At 42.8% G+C, this 7,489-nt stretch overlaps 1 non-coding gene across 1 annotated transcript; it reads left to right on the top strand.

Moving 5' to 3' along the window:
- Positions 1–7,104: 7,104 nt before the first annotated feature.
- On the top strand, positions 7,105–7,211 carry LOC145587120 (small nucleolar RNA R71). Its single transcript, XR_014101152.1, has one exon. It is a non-coding gene; the product is annotated as a small nucleolar RNA R71 (small nucleolar RNA).
- Positions 7,212–7,489: the final 278 nt, after the last annotated feature.

Below are 7,489 nucleotides of genomic sequence, written 5' to 3'. Positions count from 1 at the left end.
AAGCAAAAAACCAATCTAAAAAGTAATAAATCTAAACTAACGAAAACACACCGAAAATAAACAAAAATAAAGAAAAAGGAAGAAGAAATAAATACCAAATCCAAAAATCTCCCCTAAGCCAAGATCAGACAATGTCCTCATTGGCTCGAAGCTAGCCCAGCTGGCTACTCATCCTCATCCTCGTCCATCCGTGTGGACCCACCTGCTCCACCACTGGAACCTGCACCATCTGCACCAAAGGAGCTACCACCAAAATAGTTAGCATGAAAAGTCCCCCCCGACGGTCCCCCAAAAGGTATGTCCTGGCCATACCCATGGAACGAAGAATAGTCTGTGTAGATACCATGGGCAGTAGGATCTCTATCGTATCCCTGAGGTGGGGGCTGGAACCAGTCTGGGTAAACAGCATCGTCGGGAATGTTACCCCGACGAGCATAATCATCATAAATGGGGTAGAGCCCCCTACCCTGGTTCCTCTCTAGGTAGCCTAGCCTCTGGTCGACAGAACCAATCATCTGTCTAAACTCGGTCTGGGTCTGCTCTATGCGACCTATGGTCTGGCCAATACTCTGCAAGTCCCAAACTGGGTCAGAGTCACCATGAGGGACGGAATAGGACTGTCGGGGTGGTGATGGTGGCTGTGGAATAGGCCGAACTACAGGCTGTGGCTGGGCCTGGGCCTGCTGTGGATCCTCGCCCCTAGCATGAGCAACTAACAGGGCATAAGTGTAGGACTCTTGCCCTGGGGGAAAGGCGGTCAGGTCGGGGTTGGGCAAAGGAAAAATGGGTAAGGGTTGTTCAGTCCCTGTCCTAATGCACCAATGGGTAACCTGGCTCCCGTCTACCCTCAACCACCCCAGCTCCTCAAGGTACCTAGAGGTAATGTAGGTGTCGGATCCCATGTTAGTCATGCGGTGGGGTCCACTCTCTACAAAGCCGGCCTTCTTGATGGCTATCCTAGTGATCATGCCACCAAGACGGATGGGGGTAGTGGCCTGGTTGCTGGCCGTGGCATGCCGACCTAGGTGGTGGATGATATACCGGGCTATGTTCAATTTCCCGTACCCAAACATATAATGGCCAATTACAGCTAATTCATTGGTCTGACAGTTGTGGGGTTCATACCTACCTAGGAAATAGACACCGGCAAATCTTTGCCACATTTTAGGGACGGGGTGGTGGATAGGCCTAGCACTAGCATGTTGTGCAGAAACATGAGGAATACCAGTCAAAGCAAAATAAATATCATCCATTTTAAACTCAGCATTCCATTGCCTATCTAAATCAGGTTCCAGTTCAAATAATTTACAGAATTCCACAAAAGAAAGAGTGATGTTTCTATTATTAAGCCTAAAAATTAATTTTGGTCCACTTTTATGACTTTGAATAACAAGAGAAGACAAGAATTCACAGGTTAATTCACGGTATGTCGAATAATGCATATCTACAAATTTACGCATACCAATATCATTCAAATATCTCCTAACAAAGCCATAAATACCTAAAGCTTCTAAAGTGGGACGGTGTAACCACCGTGAGGGGATTACCTCGCGTCCGTAGAGTACCTCAAGCTTTTCTCGTTGCTCCGGTGTTGCGATCTTGATCGTTGGCCACTGAGCAAGTTGAAGAGCCGGGTCATATTGTTGAGATGACCCGCTTGAACTACTCCCGAGCAAGTTTCTGCCCCTCTTTGCCGCCATTGGAAGTGGTTATCAAAAATTAATTGTTGTGGAAAATGAAAATTTTTGATAGAGGAATGTAGAGGATGAAGGGAAGAGTATAAATATGTAAAAAGTTTTGGATTTGGATGAGAAATGGAGGAGAAATCTTAGAGAGAAGTTAGAGAATTTAAGTTTTTTAGAGAGAGAAAGAATGGAGGAAAGGAAAGAAAATGAAGGAAAGAAGAAGAAGAAAGAAAAGAAAGACGGTGCAAAGGGGAATATGGTCGCGCCCGGTCGGGCGGACATTCGCCCGGTCGGGCGATCTGATTGAGCCGTTCTTTTTTTCCACTCGCGCCCGGTCGGGCGCCAATACCGCCCGGTCGGGCGATCAATTCTTCTCCAAAACTTCTTCTCGCGCCCGGTCGGGCGTCCCACAGCCCGATCGGGCGATTTTCAAACAAATTCTAAGCCAACTCTCGCGCCCGGTCGGGCGTTCCTTCGCCCGGTCGGGCCAAATAAATGTCCGCATACGTCAACTCTCGCGCCCGGTCGGGCGTTGATCCGCCCGGCCGGGCCCGAGAACAAGTTGGGACGTTCTATTTTCTTCAAATTTTGGCTAACTCTTTTCCTCAAATCTGTACCAAAAACTCATAAAACTCATTAAATTCCCTCCTCTCTCCTCTCATAAGAAAAAGAAGAAAAAGAAAAATAAAAACAAGTAAAATACGGGTTGCCTCCCGCAAAGCGCTGGTTTATATAGGTCCCGCACGACCTTCTTACCATAGTATTCTCAAGGTGAACTGGAACTAGTCAGGTGTAGTAGTTCAACTGCACCAATTGTAGCCCCGTCGTGATATATCTTAAGCCTCTGACCATTTACCTTGAACTCATTACCATGCTCATCAAACAACTCTACAGAACCGAACTTGTTGGCCCTTTTTACAGTGAAAGGACCCGACCACCTTGACTTCAACTTTCCTGGAAACAGTTTAAGCCTAGAGTTGAACAACAACACCTTGTCACCCTCTTTGAATTCTATCGGAAGGATCATCTTGTCGTGCCATCTCTTAGTCTTCTCCTTGTAGACTCGCGCACTATCATAGGCCATCAACCTAAACTCATCAAGCTGGTTAAGTTGTAGAAGCCTCTTTTCTCCCGCTAGCTTAGCGTCCAAATTGAGCTCCTTAATAGCCCAATATGCCTTGTACTCTAACTCCACCGGAAGATGACATGCTTTACCATACACAAGTCTATAGGGAGTGGTACCTATAGGGGTCTTAAATGCGGTTCTATATGCCCAAAGGGTGTCATCCAACTTATCGCTCCAATCTTTCCTAGATTTTGCTACCACCTTCTCTAAGATGGCCTTAATCTCACGATTAGACACTTCGACTTGGCCACTAGTTTGGGGATGGTAGGCTAACCCTGTCCTATGGTAAACACCATACTTCTTTAGGAGGGTATCTAACTTCCGCTCATGAAAGTGGGATCCTCCGTCACTGATTATGGCTCTAGGCACTCCAAATCTAGGAAAAATAGTCTTCTTGAAAAGCCTATGGACCACCTTGGCATCATTGGTAGGTGTGGCAATGGCTTCTACCCACTTGGATACATAATCTACGGCGACTAGTATATAACGGTTCCCTCTAGAAGAAGGGAACGGTCCCATGTAATCAACACCCCAAACATCAAAAATTTCAACTTCCAAAATCCCAGTTTGAGGCATCTCATGCCGCCGCGAGATGTTGCCAGTCCTCTGGCAAGAGTCACATGCCTGCACAAAAATGTTAGCATCCTTGAACATGGTGGGCCAATAAAATCCTGACTCATTTATCTTGGCCACTGTTTTAGAGGGACCATGATGTCCTCCATAAGGTGAAGTGTGGCAGCTAGTGAGAATACCATGTACCTCCCATTCGGGGACACACCTGCGAAATAATCCATCTGCACACTCACGAAACAAAAAAGGATCATCCCAAAAATAATGTTTAACATCATAAAGGAATTTCTTTTTTTGTTGGTAGGACAGGTCAAGAGGTAGAGTACCACCCACTAAATAATTTGCAAAATCGGCGTACCAGGGGTGTTGCTCTACAACTGCATACAGGTTGTCATCAGGGAATGAATCATCTATAGGGAGAAAATCCTTACCCTCATCATACCTGATTCGTGACAAGTGATTTGCCACTACGTTCTCTGCACCCTTTTTGTCCCTTATTTCAATGTTGAAATCCTGGAGCAAGAGAACCCACCGGAGTAGCCTAGGATTTGATTCAGCTTTGGCTATCATGTACTTTAGAGCTGCATGGTCAGTAAAAACAATAACTTTAGAACCGACTAGATATGATCTAAATTTTTCTAAAGCATAAATGACAGTTAAAAACTCCTTCTCCGTGGTGGCATAATTGACTTGAGCCTCATCCAAAGTTTTACTAGCATAGTAAATAGCATGTAAAACTTTGTCCTTCCTCTGTCCAAGCACGGCTCCTAGAGCAAAGTCGCTCGCATCACACATGATCTCGAAAGGAAGATTCCAATCGGGAGCACATATGATGGGTGCCGATATCAAAGCCTGCTTAATCCTATTGAAAGACTCAAGACACTCGTCAGTAAAAACAAAAGGGGCATCCTTAAGAAAAAGCTGAGTCAGTGGTTTAGCAATTTTTGAAAAATCTTTGATAAAACGGCGATAAAACCCCGCGTGACCTAAGAAACTCCTAACTCCCTTAACATTAACTGGGGGAGGTAATTGCTCAATCACTGAAATTTTTGCCTTGTCTACCTGTATGCCCTTATCAGATACAATGTGACCCGAACTACTCCCTCTGTCACCATAAAGTGACATTTCTCCCAATTTAAGACCAAGTTGCATTCTTCACATCTTTTAAGGATTTTAGCTAAATTAATTAAACATGAATCAAATGAAGAACCATAGACACTAAAATCATCCATAAAGACTTCCATGATAGACTCTATGAAATCAGAAAATATGCTCATCATGCAACGTTGAAAAGTAGCAGGTGCATTACATAAACCAAAAGGCATTCTACGATATAGGACTTACCCATTTAGAGTCAGAAATAGGATAGAACCCTGTAACAGTTCTAGTGGGAATTAATTCATTTTTTTCATTCTTAACCACAGTCATCCCACCCTTCTTAGGAACCACCTGAACAGGACTTACCCATTTAGAGTCAGAAATAGGATAGATAATACCTGCATCAAGTAATTTCATAACCTCTTTCTTGAATACCTCTTGCATATTGGGATTCAACCTCCTCTGGGGTTGAATGCAGGGTTTGTAGTTGTCCTCTAAGTGTATCCTGTGCATACAAAAATCTGGGCTTATACCCTTGAGATCATCAATACTGTACCCTATTGCCCTTTTATGGGTTCTGAGAACCTCTAGAAGTTGGGAAGTTTGTGGGTCATCAAGTGCAGTACTAATGATCACAGGGTGCATTTCCCGCTCATCAAGAAAAACATATTTTAAATGAGAAGGGAGAGGTTTTAGTTCAGGTTTCTTTACCTCTGCAGGTTTCGATTCCTGAACTAATTTTACTACCTTCTTATTCTCTTTGTCATCAAGTTCTTCTATGGCAAGAGCTTTCTCAATAATATCCACCTCCTTGCTCCAGACACTCGCATCACCTGCAGACAAATTACCACAAAGTATTTCTTCCAAGGGATCCCTTGCAAGAATCTGTGTCAAGCTATCATCACAAATATCATCCATTATATCGATAACATCGATCAAACAACAATTTTCCTCAAGCATAGGACCTTTTAAAACCTTCCCTAAATTAAAAGTAATATTATCATCACCAACAGATAGGGTTAGTTTACCATTTTTAACATCTATAATGGCTCCTGCAGTATGGAGAAAAGGCCTGCCTAATATAATGGGTATTTGTGTATCCTCAGCCATGTCTAAAACAACAAAATCAACAGGGATGAAAAATTTACCAACTCTAACAGGGACGTCCTCTAAAATACCTAGGGGATATTTAACAGAACGGTCTGCCATTTGCAAAGTAATATTAGTAATTTTTAATTCACCCATATTCAATTTAGAACAAATAGACGATGGCATTACACTAACAGAAGCACCCAAATCACATAATGCTTTATCTATGAAGACATTACCAATATGACAAGGGATAGAAAAACTACCAGGATCCTTTAATTTCGGGGGAGATTTATTTTGTAACAATGCACTACACTCCTCAGTAAAAGCTACAGTTTCTACTTCATTAAAGGCCCTCTTCCTAGTCAAAATATCTTTCATAAATTTAGCATATGCAGGAACCTGTGTAATAAGTTCAGTAAAAGAAACCGTTACCTGCAAATTTGTAACAACCTCCAGAAAATTACCAAACTGCTTGTCCAACTTAGTCTTTAGTTGGCGATTAGGGAATGGTAATTTGATAACTGGTGGTGCTTCCCTACTCTTCCCCTGGGGTGCATCCTTCCCTGAGGTTGTACCCTGCAATGAATCATCAAAAATATTAGTGTCAGGAATTTTACCCTGCAGCCCTGCAGGGGAAATTGGTACAACGGAATCAGGATTAACAATATTAATTAAATCAGGTTCATCCTCTTTGGGCATTTGGGGTCCATCGTAGTGTGAACCACTCCTTAGGGTGATTGCATTAGCATGATCCGTAGGTTGGATTCCCTGCGCTGGTAAAGCTCCCTGCTGGCGAGATTGAAGGGTAGAGGACAATTGGGTTATTTGGGTGTCCATGACTTTATTATGGGCTATAATAGAGTCAATCTGTTGGTCTCTACTCTCCATATGTTTTTGCATACTGGTCAGCATTGCCCTAATTTCTGATAAAGCAGGGTCAGAAGATGTAGTAGGGGCTTGTGATGGGGGTTTCTGGTTAGCATGAGGGTGATAATATTTCTGCTGTGGAAGGGTGCTTGTTGTGGTTGTTGTGGAGGTGGAGGATTTTGAACATTGGTGCTACGGTAAGATAGGTAGGGATGGTTCCGGTAGCCAGGATTGTAGGAATTGGAGTATGGGTTATTTTGCTTGTAGGTTTGAAAAGCATTAACTTGCTCCATTGAACTCCTGCAATCTTGTTCATAATGACCTACACTTCCACAATTTTCACAGAAAGCATCATTAGCATTATTAGAAACAGTAGAAACATTAGCAACAGAATTAGGATTGTTAGTAGTAAGGTTATCTAGTTTCTGGCAAATAGAAGTAAGCTGGGCTTGCAATAGAGTTACTGAATCAACATGATGCTTGCCCTTGTTAGCATAACCTCTAGCATTCCCATATTGGGAATTATGGATTGCCATATCTTCAATAACCTGACCTGCATCATCAACATTTAAATTCATAAATCTACCGCTAGCTGCGGAATCTAAAATTGTCCTAGATGCATTTCCTAAACCATTGTAAAAGGCTTGAATCAACTGCCACTTTGCCAAATTGTGGTGGGGACACTCCCTCTGCAGATCCTTGAATCTTTCCCAAGCTTCATATAATGCTTCATCTGTCTCCTGGGCAAAATTCTGAATGGCACTTCTCAATAAAGCTGTTTTCTCTGCAGGGTAATATTTATTATAAAAATTTAAAGCAAAAGTCTCCCAGTTAGTAATACCAAGTGCAGCTCTATTCAAACCATTAAACCATAATTTAGCTTTTCCACATAAAGAAAAGGGAAAAAGAATCTCCCTGATTTGGTCCTGCGTTACCCCATTCTGCCTAATAGTATTGCAATATTGACAGAAGTCTGCAATGTGAAGATTAGGATCTTCACCCTTAGCTCCACTGAACTGCTTTCTTTCTATCATCGTTATGAACTGGGGCT

Source organism: Chenopodium album, chromosome 16 (assembly GCF_948465745.1).
Source record: "Chenopodium album chromosome 16, dcCheAlbu1.1, whole genome shotgun sequence".
Lineage (NCBI taxonomy): Eukaryota > Viridiplantae > Streptophyta > Magnoliopsida > Caryophyllales > Amaranthaceae > Chenopodium > Chenopodium album.
The sequence above is the reverse complement of the archived record's forward strand: the minus strand, read 5'-3'. Positions and strand labels throughout refer to the sequence as shown.